The sequence below is a fragment of the Rattus norvegicus genome, chromosome 9, assembly GCF_021556685.1.
Source record: "Rattus norvegicus strain SHRSP/BbbUtx chromosome 9, alternate assembly SHRSP_T2T, whole genome shotgun sequence".
NCBI lineage: Eukaryota > Metazoa > Chordata > Mammalia > Rodentia > Muridae > Rattus > Rattus norvegicus.
Genome location: NC_141542.1, coordinates 127,303,228 through 127,327,871, shown reverse-complemented (window position 1 = coordinate 127,327,871; position 24,644 = coordinate 127,303,228). Strand labels below are relative to the sequence as shown.

Sequence of the window (24,644 nt, the reverse complement as noted above, 5' to 3'; positions counted from 1 at the left end):
AGATGGAGCCCTACCGAATTCCTTCTACGAAGCCACAATTACTCTTATACCTAAACCACACAAAGACACAACAAAGAAAGAGAACTTCAGACCAATTTCCCTTATGAATATCGACGCAAAAATACTCAATAAAATTCTGGCAAACCGAATTCAAGAGCACATCAAAACAATCATCCACCATGATCAAGTAGGCTTCATCCCAGGCATGCAGGGATGGTTTAATATACGGAAAACCATCAACGTGATCCATTATATAAACAAACTGAAAGAACAGAACCACATGATCATTTCATTAGATGCTGAGAAAGCATTTGACAAAATTCAACACCCCTTCATGATAAAAGTCCTGGAAAGAATAGGAATTCAAGGCCCATACCTAAACATAGTAAAAGCCATATACAGCAAACCAGTTGCTAACATTAAACTAAATGGAGAGAAACTTGAAGCAATCCCACTAAAATCAGGGACTAGACAAGGCTGCCCACTCTCTCCCTACTTATTCAATATAGTTCTTGAAGTTCTAGCCAGAGCAATCAGACAACAAAAGGAGATCAAGGGGATAAATATCGGAAAAGAAGAGGTCAAAATATCACTATTTGCAGATGACATGATAGTATATTTAAGTGATCCCAAAAGTTCCACCAGAGAACTACTAAAGCTGATAAACAACTTCAGCAAAGTGGCTGGGTATAAAATTAACTCAAATAAATCAGTTGCCTTCCTCTATACAAAAGAGAAACAAGCCGAGAAAGAAATTAGGGAAACGACACCCTTCATAATAGACCCAAATAATATAAAGTACCTCGGTGTGACTTTAACCAAGCAAGTAAAAGATCTGTACAATAAGAACTTCAAGACACTGAAGAAGGAAATTGAAGAAGAACTCAGAAGATGGAAAGATCTCCCATGCTCATGGATTGGCAGGATTAATATAGTAAAAATGGCCATTTTACCAAAAGCGATCTACAGATTCACTGCAATCCCCATCAAAATACCATTCCAATTCTTCAAAGAGTTAGACAGAACAATTTGCAAATTCATCTGGAATAACAAAAAACCCAGGATAGCTAAAGCTATCCTCAACAATAAAAGGACTTCAGGGGGAATCACTATCCCTCAACTCAAGCAGTATTACAGAGCAATAGTGACAAAAACTGCATGGTATTGGTACAGAGACAGACAGATAGACCAATGGAATAGAATTGAAGACCCAGAAATGAACCCACACACCTATGGTCACTTGATTTTTGACAAAGGAGCCAAAACCATCCAATGGAAAAAAGATAGCATTTTCAGCAAATGGTGCTGGTTCAACTGCAGGTCAACATGTAGAAGAATGCAGATCGATCCATGCTTATCACCCTGTACAAAGCTTAAGTCCAAGTGGATCAAGGACCTCCACATCAAACCAGACACACTCAAACTAATAGAAGAAAAACTAGGGAAGCATCTGGAACACATGGGCACTGGAAAAAATTTCCTGAACAAAACACCAATGGCTTATGCTCTAAGATCAAGAATCGACAAATGGGATCTCATAAAACTGCAAAGCTTCTGTAAGGCAAAGGACACTGTGGTTAGGACAAAACGGCAACCAACAGATTGGGAAAAGATCTTTCCCAATCCTACAACTGATAGAGGCCTTATATCCAAAATATACAAAGAACTCAAGAAGTTAGACCGCAGGGAAACAAATAACCCTATTAAAAAATAGGGTTCAGAGCTAAACAAAGAATTCACAGCTGAGGAATGCCGAATGGCTGAGAAACACCTAAAGAAATGTTCAACATCTTTAGTCATAAGGGAAATGCAAATCAAAACAACCCTGAGATTTCACCTCACACCAGTGAGAATGGCTAAGATCAAAAACTCAGGTGACAGCAGATGCTGGCGAGGATGTGGAGAAAGAGGAACACTCCTCCATTGTTGGTGGGATTGCAGACTGTTAAAACCATTCTGGAAATCAGTCTGGAGGTTCCTCAGAAAATTGGACATTGAACTGCCTGAGGATCCAGCTATACCTCTCTTGGGCATATACCCAAAAGATGCCTCAACATATAAAGGAGACACGTGCTCCACTATGTTCAACGCAGCCTTATTTATAATAGCCAGAAAATGGAAAGACCCCAGATGCCCTTCAACAGAGGAATGGATACAGAAAATGTGGTACATCTACACAATGGAATATTACTCAGCGATCAAAAACAACGAGTTTATGAAATTCGTAGGCAAATGGTTGGAACTGGAAAATATCATCCTGAGTGAGCTAACCCAATCGCAGAAAGACATACATGGTATGCACTCATTGATAAGTGGCTATTAGCCCAAATGCCTGAATTACCCTAGATCCCTAGAACAAACGAAACTCAAGACGGATGATCAAAATGTGAATGCTTCACTCCTTCTTTAAATGAGGAAAAAGAATACCCTTGGCAGGGAAGGGAGAGGCAAAGATTAAAACAGAGACTGAAGGAACACCCATTCAGAGCCTGCCCCACATGTGGCCCATACATGTACAGCCACCCAATTAGACAAGATGGATGAAGCAAAGAAGTGCAGACCGACAGGAGCCGGATGTAGATCGCTCCTGAGAGACACAGCCAGAATACAGCAAATACAGAGGCGAATGCCAGCAGCAAACCACTGAACTGAGAATAGGCCCCCTATTGAAGGAATCAGAGAAAGAACTGGAAGAGCTTGAAGGGTCTCGAGACCCCAAAAGTACAACAATGCCAAGCAACCAGAGCTTCCAGGGACTAAGCCACTACCTAAAGACTATACATGGACTGACCCTGGACTCTGACCCCATAGGTAGCAATGAATATCCTAGTAAGAGCACCAGTGGAAGGGGAAGCCCTGGGTCCTGCTAAGACTGAACCCCCAGTGAACTAGTCTATGAGGGGAGGGCGGCAATGGGGGGAGGGTTGGGAGGGGAACACCCATAAGGAAGGGGAGGGGGGAGGGGGATGTTTGCCCGGAAACCGGGAAAGGGAATAACACTCGAAATGTATATAAGAAATACTCAAGTTAATAAAAAAAAAAAAAAAAACCTCAGGTGACAGCAGATGATGGTGAGGATGTGTTAAAAAAGAAATACTTCTCCATTGTTGGTGGGGCTAAAAACTGGTACAACCACTCTGGTAATCGGTCTGGAAGTTCCTCAGAAATTAGACATTCCACTACCTGAGCACCCAGCTATACCTCTCCTGGGCATATACCCAAAAGATGCCACAACATTTAACAAAGACACATGCTCCACTATATTCATAACAGCCTTATTTATAATAGCCAGAAGCTGCAAAGAACCCAGATGCCCTTCAACAGAGGAATGGATTTAAAAAAATATGGTACATCTGCACAATATAGTACTACTCGGCAATCAAAAACAATGACTTCATGAATTTATTATAGGCAAATGGAATGAACTAGAAAATATCATCATGAGTGATGTAACCCAATCACAGAAAACACACATGGTATGTACTTATTGATAAGTGAGTATTAAGCAAAAATCTCAAATAACCCAACATGCAATCCATAGACCACAGGAAGCTCAAGAAGAAGATGATTCCACGCCTTCTTAAAAAGGGGAACAAAAATGTCCCTAGGAGGGGTTATGGAGGCAAAATTTAGAACAGAGACTGAAGGAACAGCCATTCAGAGCCTGCCCCACATGTGGCCCATATATACACAGCCACCAAAACAATGTAAGATTGATGAAGCTAAAAAGTGCATGCTGAAAGAAACCACTATAGATCTCTCCTGAGAGACACAACCAGAGCATGTCATATACAGAGGTGAATGCTAGCAGCAAACCATTTAACTGAGAAGAGATCCCCTTTGGGGGAATTAGAGAAAGGTCTGAAAGAGCTGAAGGGGCTTGCAACCCCATAAGAACAACAATTCCAACCAACTAGAGCTCGTAGGGACTAAACCACTACCCAAAGACTATACATGGACTGACCCTGGGCTCCAACTGCATATGTATCAGTGAATAGCCTTGTTGAGGCACCAGTGGAAGGAGAAGCCCTTGGTCCTGCCAGTGTAGGGAAATTACTGGGGGGCAGGAAGGGGAGGGATTGATGGGGGGACACCCTTATGGGGGAGGAGTAGGTGATAGGGTGTTTATGGATAGGAAACTGGGAAAGGGAATAGCATTTTAAATGTAAATAAAGAAATATATCCAATAAAAAAAAGAGAAAAATAATTTAGTGGCAATACAACATGTTCTGAGACTTGTAAGTTATCATGTTTACATTTTTCCGTTCCAAAGCTGGAAATTAACACCACTGACATACCTTTTCACCTCTAATAGGGCCAAAATATTCTGTGTTCACAAATATGTTTCTAAAATAATATTGAGTATGCTTCTTTGACAACCTGAGATCAATCCACAGAACCCATGTTGGAAAGAGATAATTCCTAAACGTTTTCCTGAGATGAATTCTTATTTTGAGTCTCAGTCTGATCCACATTCATACATATGAATCATATATACACACCAATAAGAATGACAGTAATAATATATACAATGATAACATTTACTTCTTCTCATTAAAAGATTATTTTCAGAGAATGACAATGACTTATTCTAAAATCACATGGCCTACCCTGCAATTAATTATAATGTTCATTCTGTTGTACTCTTCCACTATGATGTTTATCAGTAGTTGTTTCTTACTCTTGCCCTTCCTCTCTATTAGGTATTTTCTCAGATGCATGTGTGTGTGTGTGTGTGTGTGTGTGTGTGTGTGTGTGTATACATATATAGGAATGATAGATAATACATGATAGACAGATAGATAGGTAGGTAGATAGACAGATAGATAGATGTTCCTTGAGAATTTCACATGTCATAGTCTTATTCTTTCTATGACAACTTCATTTAAAACCAAATCTTAGCTCATTATATTACTGCCCTAAGCTATAACTTTCTCATTTGAATTTATAACTATTTAGAATTATATGTATTATATGGTTTATATTCTTCCTCTTATCCAATAAAAGCTCCATAAAGAAAAAAAAGCTCAATCCATGTTTATTGATTTTTTCCTATGAAGCTGTTCTACTTACAATAATTGTTTAAATTTATTAAAATGATTGACCAAAACACTCAAATAAGATGAATATTCCATTTTACCAGCAACAATAATAACCTTGGTGTATTAAATATTTAGTAATAGTCTGGTCCACAGGCTGACATGTTTTACAATATTTTATCTTTTTATTTTCAACACAGTGAGATAGGAAAGGATTTATGTCTATTAAATAAGCCTGGCCAAGGAAACATCACCTGATGTATCTGGATTAGGCATTCAGAGAAAAAGGTGACTTGACATAACCAAGAGAGTGTGGATCCTCTGTTTCCCCTCATTTCATTCCACAACCAGAAAGTCTGATAGCTGCTCAACTTTGGGAAAACACTCACCATCACTTCCCTTGAACATTTTCCTTTTCAAAATATGATGTAAACCTATGGGCAAGAATTAACACTGTTGGAAGTCTGGCTTTAGGATACCAATACATTTTTGTATCTTAAATAGTCTTCTAGAGAACTCAGTTGTCCAGTAGCTGAAGGACTTGAGAACACATAGAGCCTTGAAGGTTACTGACAGCCACAGATCTCCCCAAAAGAAGAAACAAACAAAATCTGGACAAATACTCTAAGAAGCCAAGTTCCTGTGCTATTTCTCCATCTATGAAGGAAACAGACACACCTCAATTTTATATGTGGCTTCATGATCATGTAGTCTTGGGCATGCCCAAAGTTGGGGTATGATAAAATCACAACAGAACCTCAGGACATTCTCAGGAAGCTCTACAGGTGAGACAGGGCTTTAGGACTCTCCAAATAAGCAGACATTAGAGGTAGGGTAACCCAGAACTAGTCCAGATTACGAAGAATTTGCTTTTATAAAAAACATTTCCTAGGTCTGAGATTTTTAATCTAATTTGAAAAATATCAACAATCAAATTTGCAATTGAGAAATAAATGTCGCAGTAACAAAGGAGGATCTTGCCAATGCACCATGGCCTGCACCACAGTCTCACTCATTCTTAATCAAAATGTGTCAAAGAATGTATTATCCTAACAGTCTCTTCTGTGCATTCTCTATCCCTTGATACAAGAGCACTTAGAATTCTCAAAACATGGAAAAGCAATTACACAGGAAACAGAATTAAATCTGTAAAAAGGTCTATCATTGTTGAACAACAAAATATAAGATCATTTGGGAACATTTTTATAATAACATGCTTGCAGTAAGTCAAAACACACAAAAAATTTAATGAGAATTATAAATATATGGAACCAAAAAGCAATATTACAAACACAGAAGTAGAGTACAAACTGTAACTTATTCCTTGCACAAGGTAGAGGTAGGATTATTATAACCTATTCTATTAAAGCAATTTGTCATTAGAAAGTGATTAGTAAGGAAATTGCTATTAAATAATCTTTTCAGTTATACAAACTAAATTATTTTACTGTGATGAATTTGTGTAGGCAAGAATTGTAACAGACTCTATGGGAATTGAACCAGTAAGTTATATATCAAAATGACTGAATTCTTACAGTGCAAAAGCAATAGGAATCTTGTTTATTACCGCTGCTGCTGCTAAGTCATAGAACATCAAATTACACATGCATGCTATGCTCCTAAATTTAGCAACCTTAAGCCAGTGACTTAGTGCTTTTCTCCTTGCTCCTTTGTCTATTCCACTTAGATGATGAATAAAAATGGTCTTTCTTCAACTATTGGACAATTAAAATGAGATCAACAATGGAAAGAAGTTGACCACTGAAAAGTGATAAAGAAAGGGAAAAAATGAAGTAACAGGATTTCTCTTTGGGATGTTTCATAATGTTTACTATGAATAAATTTTGTAAGTATTGCTATAATCTGATTTTTCTGGAATTCACAAAGTATATCAGGCTAGTCTGGAACTCTCAGAGATCTCTTACTTCTGCCTCCTATGTGCTGGAATTAAAGGGGCACACTACCATATCTGGCTTGAATCTTTTTTTTTAATTGATAGGTCAACATTTCTGAATGATAATTTTAAAATGTAAAATGAAGATGCATATCTATCTTTTTATTTAAAAAATGTCTACACAAGTATATAAAGGATCATTAGCATCACTGCTTCCAATGAGAATGAGGTGGAACACTGTTCTGGCTATTCCTGGTTATCAACTTGACTAAATCTGGAATGAACTACAACCTAGAAATAGAGGGTACGCCTGTGGTCCAGATCTTGAGGCTGGAAGACAGACTTTTGACCAGAATCTTGGCATGGGATGACTTCAGATTTTGAGGTGTTGTAGCCATACAAAGCTTAGTCCTAGGAAAGCTAATACATGCCTTTAATCTCAAGGGACAGATCCAAGCAGATCACTTGAATTCAAGGCTAGCCTAGAATAGAGCAAGTTCCAAATCCAGGAGTGGAGGTACACAACTTTAATCTGGGCCATATCTTCTGCTGTAAGCTTAACTAGGTACAATGGAAGAAGGAAGGTTTTCTTCTTTGCCTGCTTACAACTTACTTGCCAGCACACCTGCTGGGAGTTACTTTTTCATGATTCCAGACTAAAACAAATACCAGCCGAAATACCTACCCTTGTTGGACTGAACAACTACTAGATTCTTGGATTTCCCATTTACAGTTGCTCATTGTTGAGTTATTTGGATGGTAGACTGTAAGTCATTCTAGTAATTTCCTTTAATATATAGGGACATTCTATAATTTCTGTGACTCTAGAGAACCCTGACTAATACAAAGACCATTGAAAAAGACATGATTTCTCTAGATTCTGGGTATATGCATAGGGACAAGGACACAGGTATGCACTACACATAAGGAGAGAGGGGGGTGAGAAGGAGGGGGAGAAAAAGCTATAGGGGAGGAGAATGGGGAGGGTGGAAGGAAAATAATCTAAATTACCTCCAGTCTCAGAATTTCAAAGGACTGAGGAGACAGCACAGGGAATGAAGCTCTTGCTGCCCTAGCATGGAAACCTGAATTTGATCCTTAACATAAATGTAAAAGCTGAGTGTGGTAGCATTCCTATGTAATCCCAATATAGGGGAAATAAAGTTAGGAGATCCCAAGGTTTAATGGTTCAGTCTCACTAGCTAATTGCTGAGCTCAAGTCAGTAAGAGATCCTGTCTCAAAACATTAAGATGGAGAGATTAACATTGACCTCCGGCCTCTTTAACTGTGTCCCTGTATGTATACCCTCATGAATGTTTGCAAACATATTCACAAAAGAAAAAGAAAATGTTAAATCAATTTCAACCCCCAAACTTTTGAATTATTAGATAATGATGACAAAGAAACAGCCAGCTACAGATGCTTTCCTCCTTCAAAAAATGTTCTTGGTGGGGGAACACCCTCATAGAAGAAAGGGGAGGAGGATGGGATAGGGAGTTTATGGCTGGGAAACCAGGAAATGGGATAATATTTGAAATGTAAATTAAAAAATCCAATAAAAAGTTTAATAAAACAACAACAACAACAACAAAAATGTGCTTGTATATTTCTATTCATTCTTCTAGAAATATGCAGCCTCTGTGAGGGGGAGTGGGAAGAGGACCCTCTAGAAAGTACAAAAGACTTGTTATGAGAGACTGTCAGGACTCAATGAGGATGAACTTAGCCAAAACACCCAACAGTGGGGAGAAGAAACTCAAAGTGTCTACCTACCTAGGCAGGGCCTCACTTAAGAGAAACGGGTTTGCCAACCCACAGTCAAAATTTCTAACCCAGAATTGTTCCTGTCTAAAAGAACTGTAGTGACAAAAGTGGAGGAGAGACTGAATGAAAGGCAGTCTAGTGATCAGCCCTACTTGGGATCCATCTCTGGGCCAATGGGTGGCGGGGGATTTGGAGGGATGACCAAGGCCTGACACTATTACTGATGTTATGATGGGCTTACAGACAGAAGCCTAACATGGCTCTGAGAGGCCTTACCAACAGTTGACTGAGGCAGACTCCGACACTGACACCCAACCATTGGACTGGAGTTGGAACCCCTATGGTTGAATTAGAGAAAGGATTGAAGAAGCTGAAGGGGAGGGCAACCGTATAGGAAGACTAGTAGTCTCAACTAATTTGGACCTCTGGGAGCTCCCTGAGACTGAGACACCAATCAAGCAGCATACACAGGCTAGTCCAAGGCTCCTGGCACATATATAGCAGAGAACTGCCTATTTTGGCCTCTGGGAAAAGATGTACCCAATCCTAGAGAGATTTAAAAGCCCCAGGAATAGGAAATGCCTGGTGTGTGTGTATTGGGAGACAGCAGGGAGCACCCTCTCAGAGGCAAGGGGAAGGAGGAATGGGATGAGGAACTGTGGGAGGGGGAACAAAAGGGGCAACAGCTGGAATGTAAATAAATAGAATAAGTTTAAAAAACAAATAAATATGTTTGCAATTAGAGTATGTCCAACAGCCCATCTTCTCCCACCTTCAGGGATTATTATCAACCTGGCCACTTCTAAAATTTGTCCCCAGAAGGGAAAGTTTCTCACAAATCCAAACAAACAAGTTGGGACTATGTGGATAGCACAGGGCCTTCATTATGGGATCCTCATCACACATTCAAGAATGGCATCTGTATGGAAAAATGGTATGCCCGAACAAATACATCTTAACTCATAAAAATGATGTCTTGGTTTATCATCTGTGTTCCTACAGTCCTTCCTGTTTTCAAACAGCTTGAAAGTTCTTTAGGGAGTCTACTTACACACAACTCAAAGCTTATTACTTAATTACATAGTGGTTAGTCATTCTGGGTATGCTGATGTTAGAATGAGAACATACTGATAACCAGAAGTTGTGTTATGTTACAGGACAGAAAGTGCCTTTAAAAAGATTAAACATTTTGAAAAGATAATAAATCTCTTCTGATCCTAAGATTTGTTTTGCATGTTAATATAAAAAGCATTTACCAAAAAATGGAGAAAAATACTTTGTAAGTTTTACCCTTTATGACGAAATGGTAGATGTCTTTCTTCAGAAATGTTACACAAAAACCAATTACCAATTTAATATTAAGTTCTTATGTAATACTTCAAAATTTATATCTCACATTCATAAAGTATTATAAGAACCAAATTTGTCTGAAAACCTTGCTTCCAATAACATGTACAGAGTGAAAACTAAAGAAAACCAACACAGGCTGAGTTAGATATACTCAAATAAATTCAGGGTTTTGAGAAACCACTTCAATGAGATATAAAAATAACTACAATTGAGAAGAAATTCAAAAGAATATGACTGACTTAAGGACAATTAATAGAAAAATTCAAAATTTCCCCAGCTACTACAGTAACTTATGAGTTGTCCAGGGAAGAATGCATCCAATTATTATTTTACTGGTAGTCATTAAAGATAGATAGGAAAATAACAGATATCAAGTTTTAATTAATGAAAGAAAAGGAATAACAGCAGAATCACTTTTTCCAAGAAGGAGAAATCAAAAACAACAGGACAGAGTTAATGTTCAATATTCTAAGCTGGGGGGTTGGGGATTTAGCTCAGCGGTAGAGCGCTTGCCTAGCGAGCACAAGGCCCTGGGTTCGGTCTCCAGCTCCGAAAAAAAAAAAAAGAAAAAATATTCTAAGCTGTCACATTCCAGAAACAGGAAGAGAACATATCTAGACAAACACCTTGGATTTCCTTAAATTACCCAAAATAAAGTCTGTCCACAAGGCAAATACATCTGGGTCTTTTTCAGCAACTTATTAAACTCACACTAATATTTGTGAAGAAATCAGGGTGCTGGGCAGCACAAATTCATCTAAAAGAAAGAACAATATTTAGAAACAATCCCCAGTGGATGTCACCTCCTACTGCCATGTTGTTATAATAATTTAAAACTACACAGACACAAGATAAGGTATAGTGCCTGATACTCTTGCAAAGGGTTGGAGTTTGATTCCCTGCACCATTATGGGTCACAAATGTCTGTAACTCCAGTGCCAGGGATCTGGCACCTTCTTCTGGCCTCAGCAGATACCCACAAATAAATGTACATGGACAGACATATACATAAAAGGCCTATTTCTAAATCATAAAAAAACAAACAAAAACAACAAAAACAAAAACAAAACCTGAAAATTGATGTGTCATCCGAAGGGGGAGAGGGCCAGACAAATACAGCAATACAACATCATAACTGCCAGGAAAATATGTTAGTCTCTGTGAAGCACATTACATCTAAATAGATAGGGAAATAAGTAATTTTGGCTATAAGATGCTGGGAATATAGCCATTCCCCACGGAGAAAAAAATAACACTATTTGCTAATAAATCTTGCATAGAGAAATGAACTCAAGATCAAAGACCTCTTTGTCTTCTATAAGGAAGGTATCTTTGACACAAAATTCAAAATAAAAAACCCAAAACACAAATTCTGTATAGGAGCGATTCGTTTTAGTCTATTTTCTCTCACTTCAACAGAACACTGGACACAGAGTATTTAACACAAAATGAACTTTGAATCAGGGGTCTTGAGTCTGGACAGTGTGAAGGCCTAGTACTTGCATATAGAGAGGCGTCTGGTGCTACATGAAATATAAATGACCGAAGGTCCAGCCAATAGAGATGGAGTATTACAGAGATATATGTATGTCTGGCTAAATTTATCCTTCTCATCAGAATTCCACTCTGATGAGGAAAGATTAACTAATTCATGCCCCAATCACCTCATTAATGTTCACCATATAATGTTTTGGTACTGGCAGTTAAATTTCAACATTTGAATGTTAGAGAGATTTCTAACTGTGGCAAAAAAAAAATAGGGGTAAAATCTCTAACAATTAGGCATTTCCACTCAAGAAGTGTTATGCCAAAGAAATTTTTAAAGTGAGCAAGAAATAAAAAATTCATAATATGCAAAGCAACAGGACCTATTATTTATAATAGAGAATAAATTAATTCAGTTCAACAGGAATTGCAAGACCTCAGATTAGAAAAATAGACAAACAGCATCATGGGCAGCTAATGGAAGCAGAACACCTACAGGCTAACAAGCCTGGAGTTAATTATTCACCCTTATCTGTAATCATATGAAGGCAAATTAAAATTAGAGTCTGCTCCAACTCATTGAAAAACATTGACGTTTTGAAATACTGTCAGTCCCAAGTTCTGTAGTAACGTGCACGTCATACAATCCAACTTCCAAGCCCCTGAGGACTCATCCTCTGGACATTTTCACATCAATCAAAGGAAAACAATGTGGCTATTGATCAGAATAAGTTGGTATTTCTTCTGAAGTTCAAGATAAGAGGCAGCAATTTGACAAGATCAATACAATGGATCTTATTCCTCCATTGCCCTCTGACAGAGCACTAGGAACACACAGGCACACGGAGACTACTTTAAGCAACCTCCTTTTAAGGTAAGAGAAAGATCACTATTAGTTTTCAGTCCCGCACCCCAACATGAATGAGAAAATTAGCAAGAGTATGAGCGTGCTCAGAGTGTAGAGATGTAAGGACTCACTGTTTTTCTAGAAAATAAAATGCCTGCTGTTAGCAGACTCACCATATCTATAGCAAATAGAGAATGATATATATATATATATATATACATATATATATATTAGTGAAATACAAAAAAAGAAGTTGGTATTCTTAACTACTATTACTATTTATGGAATGCAGAGCAGTAAATTAATTTTACTGGAATACTGGCTGGGCAGGGCTTAGAAAACACACATTGGACTCAAATGGACTTCTGAGCTAACAAATTGAAGCAACAATTTTATTTATAAAACAGAATCATATCTCTATATCAATAAAATAAAAAATAGAATCAGCTTAAAGTTCAATGCCTCTTTTACAATGATATTAAAAACAACAGAAAAGCAATGCATTGCAATGGCTGTCTAAGAAAACAAAGGTCTGCCCAACAGGGATGGATATAAAACAGAATTATAACATCGACATACCTCCACACAGTAATACATACATGCATACACACAGTTGCATATGAATATAGGCACAGGGCAGCAGACAGACCTACAGGAAATAGTGAAGGTCGAGTGCTCTGGAATAAGCAGATGATGAACACAGTATATGTGATTATAAAAACTGATTGAGTAACTGATCTAAAATGATACAGTACATTAAAAAAGAATAATGGAGCTTTTATTGTTTATTTATTATGCTATGTTTAAATGCTACTTGTGTTTAAAATATTCAGATTGGGATGCATGCAGTTAATATCACTTTGCTCTGTGAATACTTCAAAACATCAAATCTTCTACTTCCTTCCCAATCTGATGGTGCAGATTTTATCCCATTGCTTTAATGTGCCTTTATGTGACTGCAGAGAAGTGTGAATATTTAATTCTAAGACAGTTAGCCTGGTGAGGACATCTTCATGAAGACAGGAGGAGAAGGAATGGGATGAGGGACTGTGGGAGGAAAGACCAGGACAGGGCTAAAGACTAGACTGTAAAAAAAATTTAAAAAGCAATTAAAAAAAAACATATCCTGAAGGAGTCCTACTCCTGTGAGCTGTCTTTTGATATCAATGGTGTATTTTACTAATGTGAGGTCTTTTATTTCTTGCTGAACTCAAGTAATTAATTTTCTGTTATAAGTACTAGGTCCTGCTTGCTTTGCATATTATGAATTTTTGTTAATACTATATATTTGTCATACTGTTCTTTGAAAATAAATGCCTAATTGCTGTAGATTTTTACCATTAATCATTGACACAACTAAATTATATATATTCTAATATTACTGTATAATTTTTAGATCAGTTACACAATCAATTTTATAGTCACATATAATATATTCATCATCTTCTAATTCAGAGCACTTTATTATTTCCTACAGGCCTATCTGCTGCCCTGTGTGTATCTGTATGATTGTATGCAGCTGTGTGTGTATATATGTATATACTACTGTGTGGAGCTGTATCAGTGTTATAATTCTGTTTTATATCATCTATGATATATACATATATATAAATAAATTATATATATAAATAAATTGTGTATATATATATATATATATATATATATATATATAATTTGAATCAGGTTCTTCTCACTGTATAGAGCAGGCTGGTCTTAATTTTGTGATCCTCCTGATTCTACTCCAGAGTTTCTGACATGCAGAAACTAGCTGATACAACTTATTTTGATTATTGTTTGAAATAATTAATATAAAATATAAGAATTATTATAAGTAATTTCCAAACCATCCTGTAATTTCTTTGCACTATAGTTATACCTTATGGATTTATTTAAGAGAAAGACACTTTGCAATTCAAGTACTTAAGAAAATATTTATTCACAACAAAAAGGTAATCTTATGGCTTAATAATTGGCATGTCATTCACACTCCAATAATTGTTAATTCTGTAAGAATTTTATACATGAATGCTAATCATGTGATTATTTTTTGTCGGGCTACTCAATTTTGATACAATGTTTATTCAATTTATTTGTTATTTTAACTGTGTAGGAAAGCATCATCTACTTAAGGGAGACAGTGTCTGATGAACTTCAGGAATCAGTCAGCCTTCAACAGCAGAATTTGTATACTCATGTTATTTTTAGACTATGTATAATGGCCAAATTATGGAATCAGCCCACATGTGTATTAGCAGATGAATAGATAAAGAAAATACAACATTTTGGACTGCTATCCATAAAGAATAAAATTATGCCATTTCAGGTTATTGGACAGAATGGATATCATTATATTAATAAGTCAAGTAAGGCAGATTCAGTGGACTCTTGAGTTTAAAAAAACATGAAAGTAAAGGAAAGTATTTGTAATGAGAAAAGAAACTAGCAAGGGGAACAGGGAAAAAATAGAGCAATGAGTAGGGAATATGACCAAAGTATATTAATACATGTATGGAAGCCTCACAATCAAATAAATACATTACTTTGTACATTTAATATATGCTAAAAAGTCAATTTTAAGATTTATTATTCATTAATGACATAATTTGTAGTCAAATAAATGACATTTTCTCTATAATTACAGAGGGTCAAGAATTTGAAAGTAGGTGTGTAGCAGTGGGGGAGGGGGAACTGGGGGTAGCCACTAGAAAGTCCTAGATACCAGGGACCAAAGAGGTTCCCAGAACCCATCAGGGAGAAAATTAGCAGAAATAAACAAAAAAGTGGAGAGAGAATCTGTGGAGAGCATATCCAGTGGATAGTCAAGGCCCCAATTGAGGGATGGGTCCACCCACCTTAAAAATATTAATCCAGAATTCCTCCTGTAAAAAGGAAATGAAGGGACAAAGAGTGGAGCAGAGACTGGAGGAAAGGCCATCTAGAGCCTGCCCCACCTAGGGATCCATCCCATCTGCAGACACCAAAACCAGACATCATTACTGATGCCAAGAAGTGCTGACTGATAGGAAGAACAATGATATCAACCAACTAGACTCCCCCAAAGCTCCAAGGGACTAAACCACCAATCAAAGAATTCACATGGTTGGCTGAGAGCATCTACCATTATATTTGTCAGACTCTGGCAGAGCCTTTCAGGAGACCATTGGACTGAGCTTGGGGACCCCAATGGAAGAGTTACAGAAAGGACTGAAGGAGCTGAAGGGGTTTGCAACCCATAGGAAGAACAACAATGCCAACCAACCAGATTGCCCAGAGATCCCAGGGACTAAGCCACAAATCAAAGAGTACACATTGAGTAACCCATGGCTCCAGGCACACATGTAGAAGAGGATGGCCTTGTAGGACATCAGTGGGAGGATAGGACCTTGGTCCTGGGAAGGCTTGATGCCCTAATGTAAGGAATGCCAGGGCAGGGAGGCAGGAGTGGGTTGCTGGGAGAGGAGCACCTTCATTGAATCAGGGGGAGGGAGGATGAGATAGGGGGAAACCTGGAAATGGGGTGACATTTAAAGTGTAAATAAATAAAATATCCAATAAAAAAGTGTACACATGGTAGGGAACCCATGGCTCCAGCTGGATATGTAGCAGAGGATTTTCTTAGTGGGCATCCCTGAGAGGGGAGGCCCTTGGACCTGTGAAGGCTCAATGACCCAAGGTAGGGTAATGCTAGAACACTCTGCAGTGGTGGGTGGGCAAGTGAGGGAGCACCCTCATAGAAGCAGGGGGAAAAGGGAGGGGAGATTGGGCTTCTGGAGGGGAAACTGGGAAAGGGGATAACACTTGAAATGTAAATGAATAAAATAACTAATAAAAAATGAAACCAAATAGAGGCAGGTCACATGATGATCATGTAAGTGGAATGTTTGAACCCCCTAGAGCTAGAGGGGTGAGGCAGGAGTGGGGGGAGGCAAAGAGGAGTGGGATGGGGCAGGGGATTGTAGAGGGGAGACCAGGAAGGGAGATAACATTTGAAATGTAAAACAAATAAAATGATAGAATAATTATAATGTGATAATAATAAATACATGTATGTATATACACTCCTAGAGAGCACTGCTCTTCAGAACAGCTGGGTTTTTTCATATAGATCTCAAATCCCAAACTGTATGTATAATTGGACTTTCATTATAAGACTACCAGAATAAAGAAAAATGGCACTGTTGACATCCCAAACACATTTATATATACATATATATATATATATGTATGTATATGTATCTTTCCCTCACTCATTCCTTCCATCCATCCCTTCCTACATTCCTCTCTGATTTGCTTCCTCTGTCCTTCCTCCATTCCTGTAATTATACTCAGTTGATTAAAAAAAGAGCTGCTCAATGAAGGGTGTGTGTGTGTGTGTGTGTGTGTGTGTGTGTGTGTGTGTGTGTCTGTGTGTGTGCGTGTGTGTGTGTGTGTGTGTGTGTGTGTGTGTGGTGGATCTGTGAGTTTAAGGTCAGCCTGTTCTACATAAAAAATTCTAGACTAGTCAGGGCTATACAGGGTCCGTGAAAGAAGGAGCAGGACATATTGGGCATGATCAAGGGCAGGAGAAAAATGAACTGAATGAGTTTGATCAAGAAACATTGTTCATAACTGAAATAGTCAACTAATAAAAGACATTCTCATTCAAGAAATATAATATTTCAAGCTTTATGTATTTTTTAAAAGAATTATTACACTATCTTCAGACATGTCAGAAATGGGCATCAGATCCCATTACATGGTTGTGAGTTACTATGTAATTGCTGGGAATTGAACTTAGGACCTCTGGAAGAGCAGTTAAGTGCTCTTAACTGCTGAACCCTCTCTCCAGCCCAAGATTACTGTATTTTAATGAAGTTTCTTTACATTTAGTGAAGAGGTAGCTAGCCATACTGGAATGTTGTGATCTGGAATAACAATGGCAGTGTTAGTTTATTAACTATGAATTGAAATTATTATTTAAAACAAGATAATTTTGGGGGATAGTGATTACTAGGCAAATCATTTAAAAATTTTCTAATTATTTTTGTCCTTTCTAGTAACCCACAATAGAAAGCCATTTCTTGATGCATCGACACTGGACATCAAAATAAAGCATATTTTCTCAGAATATATTTTTAAAAGCTCTTTCTATAAGGCTGGCAAGATCATTTGGTTGGTAAAATGTTTGGTGGGTACACAAGTTGGATAACACACACACACACACACACTAATAATTTTTTAAAAAATTCTTCCTGTTGAAAGAGTACAGCAAAACAAAGCATCAAAGCAAAGACTCAAGTTCACATTGAAAGGGTAGGCAATGTAGCCCTTGTGTTACTTGTGAGGAGTCCACAGAACTGCAACACAGTATAGTTACTACCTCAGTGACTTAAGATCAGTTGAAACTTACAGCAATAAGTAAACCACTATTTCTTATATCCACTCAAAGTTGCTATATTCTTATAATCAATATTTATTTCATTTTTGCTTTGCTCTTGGACTCCTGCTGATTTTTGGCTTATTAAGAAGACTCTCTCTCTCTCTCTCTCTCTCTCTCTCTCTCTCTCTCTCTCTCTCTCTCTCTTACACACACACACACACACACACACACACACACACACACACACTGAAATAGGCAAGGAGACACCTTGTTGGTGGTATTCTTTTTATATGCGTCAGGGCCAGAACAGATGGCAGTCCTTTGTTTATCCTAACTTGATGCCTGGTTTGGTGGCCAAAGCTGTCTTATGCCTTAGACTCATAAAAAATCAAATCAAATCCAGGCAGCACAATGCAGGAGGAGGAAGACAAAGACCTGTGCACCACAGTGCCATCCACGGACTTGCCCTCTCGCGCTTATCACAGGACAGACCATAGACACCTTTACACCAAGCCATGCAGCACAGACAGAGGGTGCTGCCCCAGGAGTGCCACCAGCAGCATGGCCAGTATGCAGGAGATGAGTATGTGATGATCAGGTGGAAGAGAAGGAGAAGTGGAGCGGCTTGAGCATTATGAAGAGAGATGAAACTGGATTCTCCAAGGTGAAAAGGAGTAGCCTGTTATGAGTAGCCAACCCTACCACTTGGCGCCATGGTGAGGTCCCAGCCTGAGCTGCCACTTAGGGCCATGTCTGATTTTTATTTACTCAGCAACAGGGATGGGTAGGGGGCCAGTGTCGATGTCCGTGACTCGTATTATTCCTAGAGAACTCGGATATGTCCCTGGTGTTGGCAGGTGGATATTCGGGGCTGTGCATATCAAACTCTGCCCCTCAACAGCACAGCATTCAGAAGAGAGGCTCTTGTGCTTTGCCCAGGCAGCACAGTGGAATTAATTCTGGCAGCTGAGGTGTGGGTTAGCCAGCGCTGAGGATATGGGTGTAAGAGAGATGACTCTGCCTCTCATCTGCAGTGAAGTGGCAGGGGCACAGGTGTGATGACCACAGTGCCACCTCTAGCAGTAGGAAAAGCTGCCCACAAGGTCATGAGCACGGAGAACCAGCCCTGCCCCTTACCATCCAGAGCACTCGGGAAAGTGGGCCCTGCACCTCACCTGAATAGCACAGCAGATCTGACCCTGGTGATGGGGAATGCAGATGAGACAGCCCAAGAGCAAGAGCACAGGAGACATGCCCCTGCCTCTCATTTGATGTAAGGTGGCATGGATACAGGGGTGATACTTTGCCCCATCCCTGTCCCTCACTACCGGTGGCAGTCAAGAGAGCTGACTCCAGGGTCATGAGATCCGGAGAACTGACATTTGCTTCCTGCTGATGGTAGACTTGGTGGCCAGCCAGAATAGTGCTGGAGAGCTCACCCAGGTGGTGCAGAGCTGGCTAGCTGACCATCTCAGCTACAACCCAGACCCAGATTCACGACTCTGAATGGACCCATCCCGAATCTGCAAATGATTGGGACATCTAAAAGGGCCAGTCCTTCATTTCCAAAGTTGCAGAATCCCTGTGACATAGGGAAGTGACATGAGAAAACAACAGGATAACTGAGAGGAGTCCTGAGGAGGATACAATACTGATAGTGTCACAGAAGCCACAAATCTCAAACCAGACTAATGACTCATTGCAGTGAACATATTTTAAGTGAAGCCCTGAGGACAAAGGGATATACTGTGTGACACAATGTGACATACTACAGCCTCCAGGATGACATGTTTTCTATGTTTTGCGGTTTTGCTATTGTGGTGGTTGTTTGTGTTTTATTTGAGCAAGTTGTAAGGGCAAAGGGTGGATAAGAATGGGGAGATGAGTGGGACTGAGGTGCATGGTGTAAAACTCACAATCAATAAAAAATAAATAAATGAAGACTGATAGAAATATTTCCCCTGTCCTACATCTTGTCCTCTGACTTTGTGACATTTTAAAAAGAAAGATTTTTCATTAACTTTTATGAAATAAATCAAACTAATTCTCAGACATTTAGTGGGAATGATTAGATGCTTTGTTGAAAATTTCTATCACGATTGTACAGTATTTTATAAAAATTATAAATATGTGCAACTAGATAGCAATAAACATATGTAGCAATTTATATATTTTATTAAATTATTGTTTTTGTATTATTTTCTGGGGTGTGTGTGTGTGTGTGTGTGTGTGTGTGTGTGTGTGTGTGTCCCTGCGTGTGATACTGAGAAACTAAAGTTGGAGTTTTAATGCTGGGAATAGAAGAAATTCTTTTACCCCCAGGGTCATTCAGACAACAATGTCAACTCAGAAAATCACAGGTTCCGTTTTTAACAAACAACCTGAGGTGTGTTGTTTTTCCTTGTATCCAGTTCCCCATCAAGACCAAACTAACTTGATCTTGAAGCTTGACTACTAAATACCACACAGTTAGCTTGCAGATGCATCTGGACCATTCTCTCATCTATTCACCATACAGAAATTGAATATGCATGGTAGATTCTAATGACGATTACATCACACTTCTCGACTTTACCAGTCTCATCTTCTTCAAGTAAAATTTGATGCAAGGATGTTCTCTCTTCAGTGTCTTCACAGGTCCCACCTCTATTAGAACAGTCTTTCCTCCATTCATTACTCCATGTCCTTGCTCACTTCTCCCTTTAGAGAGGTATGTAAATCTTTCTCTTTTAACTCCTAGCATCTCTCCTAGCTCCATTTTCTTACTAGCATTTATCATCCCTGACAAAGTCAATAATGATCTGGTGCTTGCTGCCCTCATCCTCTGACTGCAACACAAGTACCATGGCAACAAGGTCATTTGATTTTTATATCTGTAGATCTTTAACCAACATCTGTGACTCTTTAATAAATACATGTTGATATACAAAATCTCAAATATCTTATCAGGTTAATGAATTCATCAGTAATCTGTTTCTGAGATTTTTATTATGAAAAGGGAAATATTTTCTTCCTTTATTTTAATTTTTGATTTTATTGTATATGATACTGCACATAAAGGGGTAATTTTATAGTACCTGTGCAGCTATTCAAATGGCTATAATATATTTTTCTAGTACTCCATTTCAATCTAGAAAGCATCTTAATCTATAACAACATCTTTTCTTTTTGCTGTTTAGTTTCTCTATTGCTACATTTACTACACAAGTATCTTCTTCTAAACCTGTGGTAAAACTAATTTAATTTCATTGATTATCTGGTTAAATAAATATAAAATCATATTTTAGGTAGTTTAATTGCATATTTAGTGAAATCATTGAAATAGCTAAGCAGGTTATATTTGTTAAATGTATTAGCTAAAGACAAAATAAGTTATGTGACAGGGAGGCCCATGACATTTTTATTTTTAATGCCCTTATTATAAATTCTTCCCAGGTCACATGAATAGATCGTGGTAAATTAAACACAGTCTTGATGAAGCTAGAATAGCCTTTAATGAAGCTAGAATAGCTGTATAACTTTTTTATTCGCACACCTTTAAACACGGTTCTTCCAGTAACAATTACTTTATGCTGAAAACAGATTTATGATAGAGATCATTGCCTCTTGTTAGAGACAGCAGCCTGACTTATTTATAGCGTGGGAATGGCACTAACGTCCACATTATAAAATACAATAAACTTATACCACAAAAAAATGCAAAGCAAACTTGAATGGGTGTTTGCAGTGACTAACTATATAATAGAGAACGACATAAGAAATCTAAAGGTCACTCCTATCCTTCTCTGCAGCACAGAAATGGAAACCTGGGGGGACATATTGGTGACTCAACTGTGAGGAAATAGAGAAGCATCAGAACACCACTGGTTCACTGTTTGAGAGCGGCAGCACCACACTCAGAGTATCAGTTGGGTTCTTTGTTTTATCTGAATTTAATGCTGTTTTGTCAAACATCTAAGTATCACACTTGTAGGTCTTATGGAATAGTCAATATCTCCAAACTTAATGGTAACATCTTCACCAGAATGAGGTTTCCTCTATAACCCAGTAATTTTGTTTGTTTGAGATAGGATTTCTCTGGGTAGCCACAAGTGACCAGGTTCTATTCTGGGCTTCTGACACCTCATATGTAATCAACCAACACATTGCATGGCTATTACTACCATGTTAAAACTCCATTTTATTTGATTTCTCTGTGTCTATATTGCCTTTTTGTTATATATTTTCTAACAAATTTCTAGATTGTATAGCAGTCTACTAAAGGTTCCCTCTTACGTGGCTCAAGTCTGCTCCCCAGATAGCCCTTCTCAGACTAGCCCCAGCTAGCCAGATTTTCTGAGTGCTGGATGATGTCAATTCTTACAGTTTCCACTGCTTGGGTTATTATGCTCCTTTACCTACCAGTTGTTCCCCTGTCATGGCTAAGCAAAATAATCTGGATTGAACCTGAGGATTGAATGTGGGACTAATTCCGTGTAGTGTAGCATACTGCTTGTTTTTAATGTTTAGCATTTGGGACATCTATCCCAATTGTGTGCTTTCCAATTTAATTGATTAATTGCTTTGAGCCACAGGCTACTAAAAAGCCAGAAAGCTAGCTTTCAGCTTTCAAGCAAGTTTAATTAAAGGCAATAAGAGGTTAAAATTATTTGCTGTAGAAAGAAAATTGTTACCTGGATGTCTATGGATTTATCAGATTAAGTGATACTCAGGGTCCTAGTTGATTGCATAAGTAGCCAATGAGATAATATTTCTTCTGGTATTTAAATATTCGACATTCTCAGCCAGGAAACATTGAAAAGAAACATACATGTATAGTGACATAAAAAATTATTAAATAAAAAAATCAAGGACTGTATTTTAGCAAGAAGAATCTAAGGAGCAAAAGAATAGTAGTTTGTTTTCCTGGCCATGCCCAGTGATTTGTGACTATTAGGTACCTAATTCTCTATAAATAATTCCACAGGATGAATCAGATATGGGTACTGTGTTATGGCATATCATGTGGGCCAAGATTGAAATATTTATTATTTATGGTGAATGATAGATTACTCTGTTTGTTACAGTGAGTCATTAGGAGAGAATGTAAAGGAAGCAAGATAATAACAAGTTGAAATGATTGAATTTTGCAACTTACAAAGCAACCTGCTATTTGATATGAACTCGTCTTAACAAAAAAATACATCTTTATGGTAACTTTTCTTGAGTCTGATAACTTCATCCTTTTTGTACTTCAAAAGCATACCTCTCCAGAACCATGCATGTACCTTTACAGGAAATGAAAAGATCAGAAAGCATGGGTAAGACGGATGGTAAGCAGATTCTAATAAGATCTGCTTCTAAGCAGCTGTTTGGGTGCACCTGACACTCTCAGGACCCCCCTCCTCCTCCCCCCTCCTCATCCTCTTCCCCCTTCCTTCTCCTCCTCTCCTTCTTCCTCCTCCTCCCCTCTTCCTCTTCCTCCTCTGCTACCCCATATTTTATTTCATCATAATAGGCCTTTTCTTTCTTCTCCTCCTTTCCCAGGTTCCAGGCATATTTAAACTGTGCTGATCTGTTTCCTGAGCAGAAACACAGCCATAGGAAATGGTACAGAGAGGTCCATTTTAAATGTCTTTGAATCTTTGGTCAAATAACAGCAACAATCAGCCAGGGGGTTTATATCCCTTTACAATTTTCCTGTTGCTTTTCAGATATCTTATATTTACAGCATTTTGTATTTGAAATGGTATGATTCTAATTCTAAGTCTCAGATAGGTAACTGATTGCTACTAGGCATAGTGTTATTTGGTACATAACAGTAATACCCAGAGAGGAAATGCTATGCTATTCTTAGCATTCTAATATCTTGTGATGCTATGGCCTGCTAAAAATATTAGGTGACATTGACTTATAATAATTTCTTAGTTAAAACATTAGAAAATGTTTCTTGGTCATTTCATCTAATTCCTTTATTTTGTTTAAAAAATATTCCTTCCATTAATGGTAAGAAACTATTTGTGTACCACAGAAATCTGTTTGCTAACAGGAAATATTCTGATAAATTTAAGCAAACATTCCCTAGCTACATTTGTCATTTCAAAAATTATTTATAAATTTGATTTTGCTACAGAGTTTTTGACCTATCTTCTTTTCTGTGGTTGTATCAGACAAAATAGTTTTTAATTCACAAACTGTAAAGGGAGGAAAAGCACACTGGATAGTGAAAAGGTGTTAATTTGTCAAAAGGATGTAAGTATATATGTACCCAACATTGAAGCACCTAGATGCATGAGATAAATATTAAAGAACCTGACAGGTGAAATATATTGTATCATAACAGTACTATAGGACTTAATTATCCCAATTTCAGTAATAGAAATTATTCAGACACAAACTTTAACAAGAAACATTGAACAGGGATAATAGTTAAGGTGAAGGGGGCCTTAAAGGTATTTATGCATTTTTATCAAGTACACACACACCGTCTCTAGTACACCTTCTCTCGGATAGGTAATACGTGGGTTCAAAGGACAGCTTTTAGGAAATTTCAAAGCTCAGTTGATTCTGTGGACCTCATTCCTCCAGGCCTTCCTCCCAGCCCTACTCCTTCAGAAGACTGCCTGAGCTCTGCCTAATGATTGGCTGTGGGGCTCAGCATCTGTTCCCATCAGTTGCTGGATAACTTTTCTCTCTGGTCTCTTTGATTACAATTCTTCCAGAATCGTCCGATAACACTCTGCAGGAAGGACAAACTGTAGGTAGAAATTTTTGTGACTGGATCGGTTTCCCAAACCCTCCATTTGAGGCCTTGCCTGGTTCCAAAAGATAGCTTGTTCAGGGGGACTCCATGGAGTTTTCATTGCATTAGGTTTCCACCTTGTTTTCTGTCTGTCCACAGAGTCATGGGGCTCACAGGTATCAGG

At 38.1% G+C, this 24,644-nt stretch overlaps 1 non-coding gene across 1 annotated transcript; it reads left to right on the top strand.

The window, feature by feature from the left end:
- The first annotated feature begins 17,980 nt into the window (after positions 1-17,980).
- Positions 17,981-18,123, top strand: LOC120094906 (small nucleolar RNA SNORA48). The gene has a single exon (XR_015630036.1). It is a non-coding gene; the product is annotated as a small nucleolar RNA SNORA48 (small nucleolar RNA).
- Positions 18,124-24,644: the final 6,521 nt, after the last annotated feature.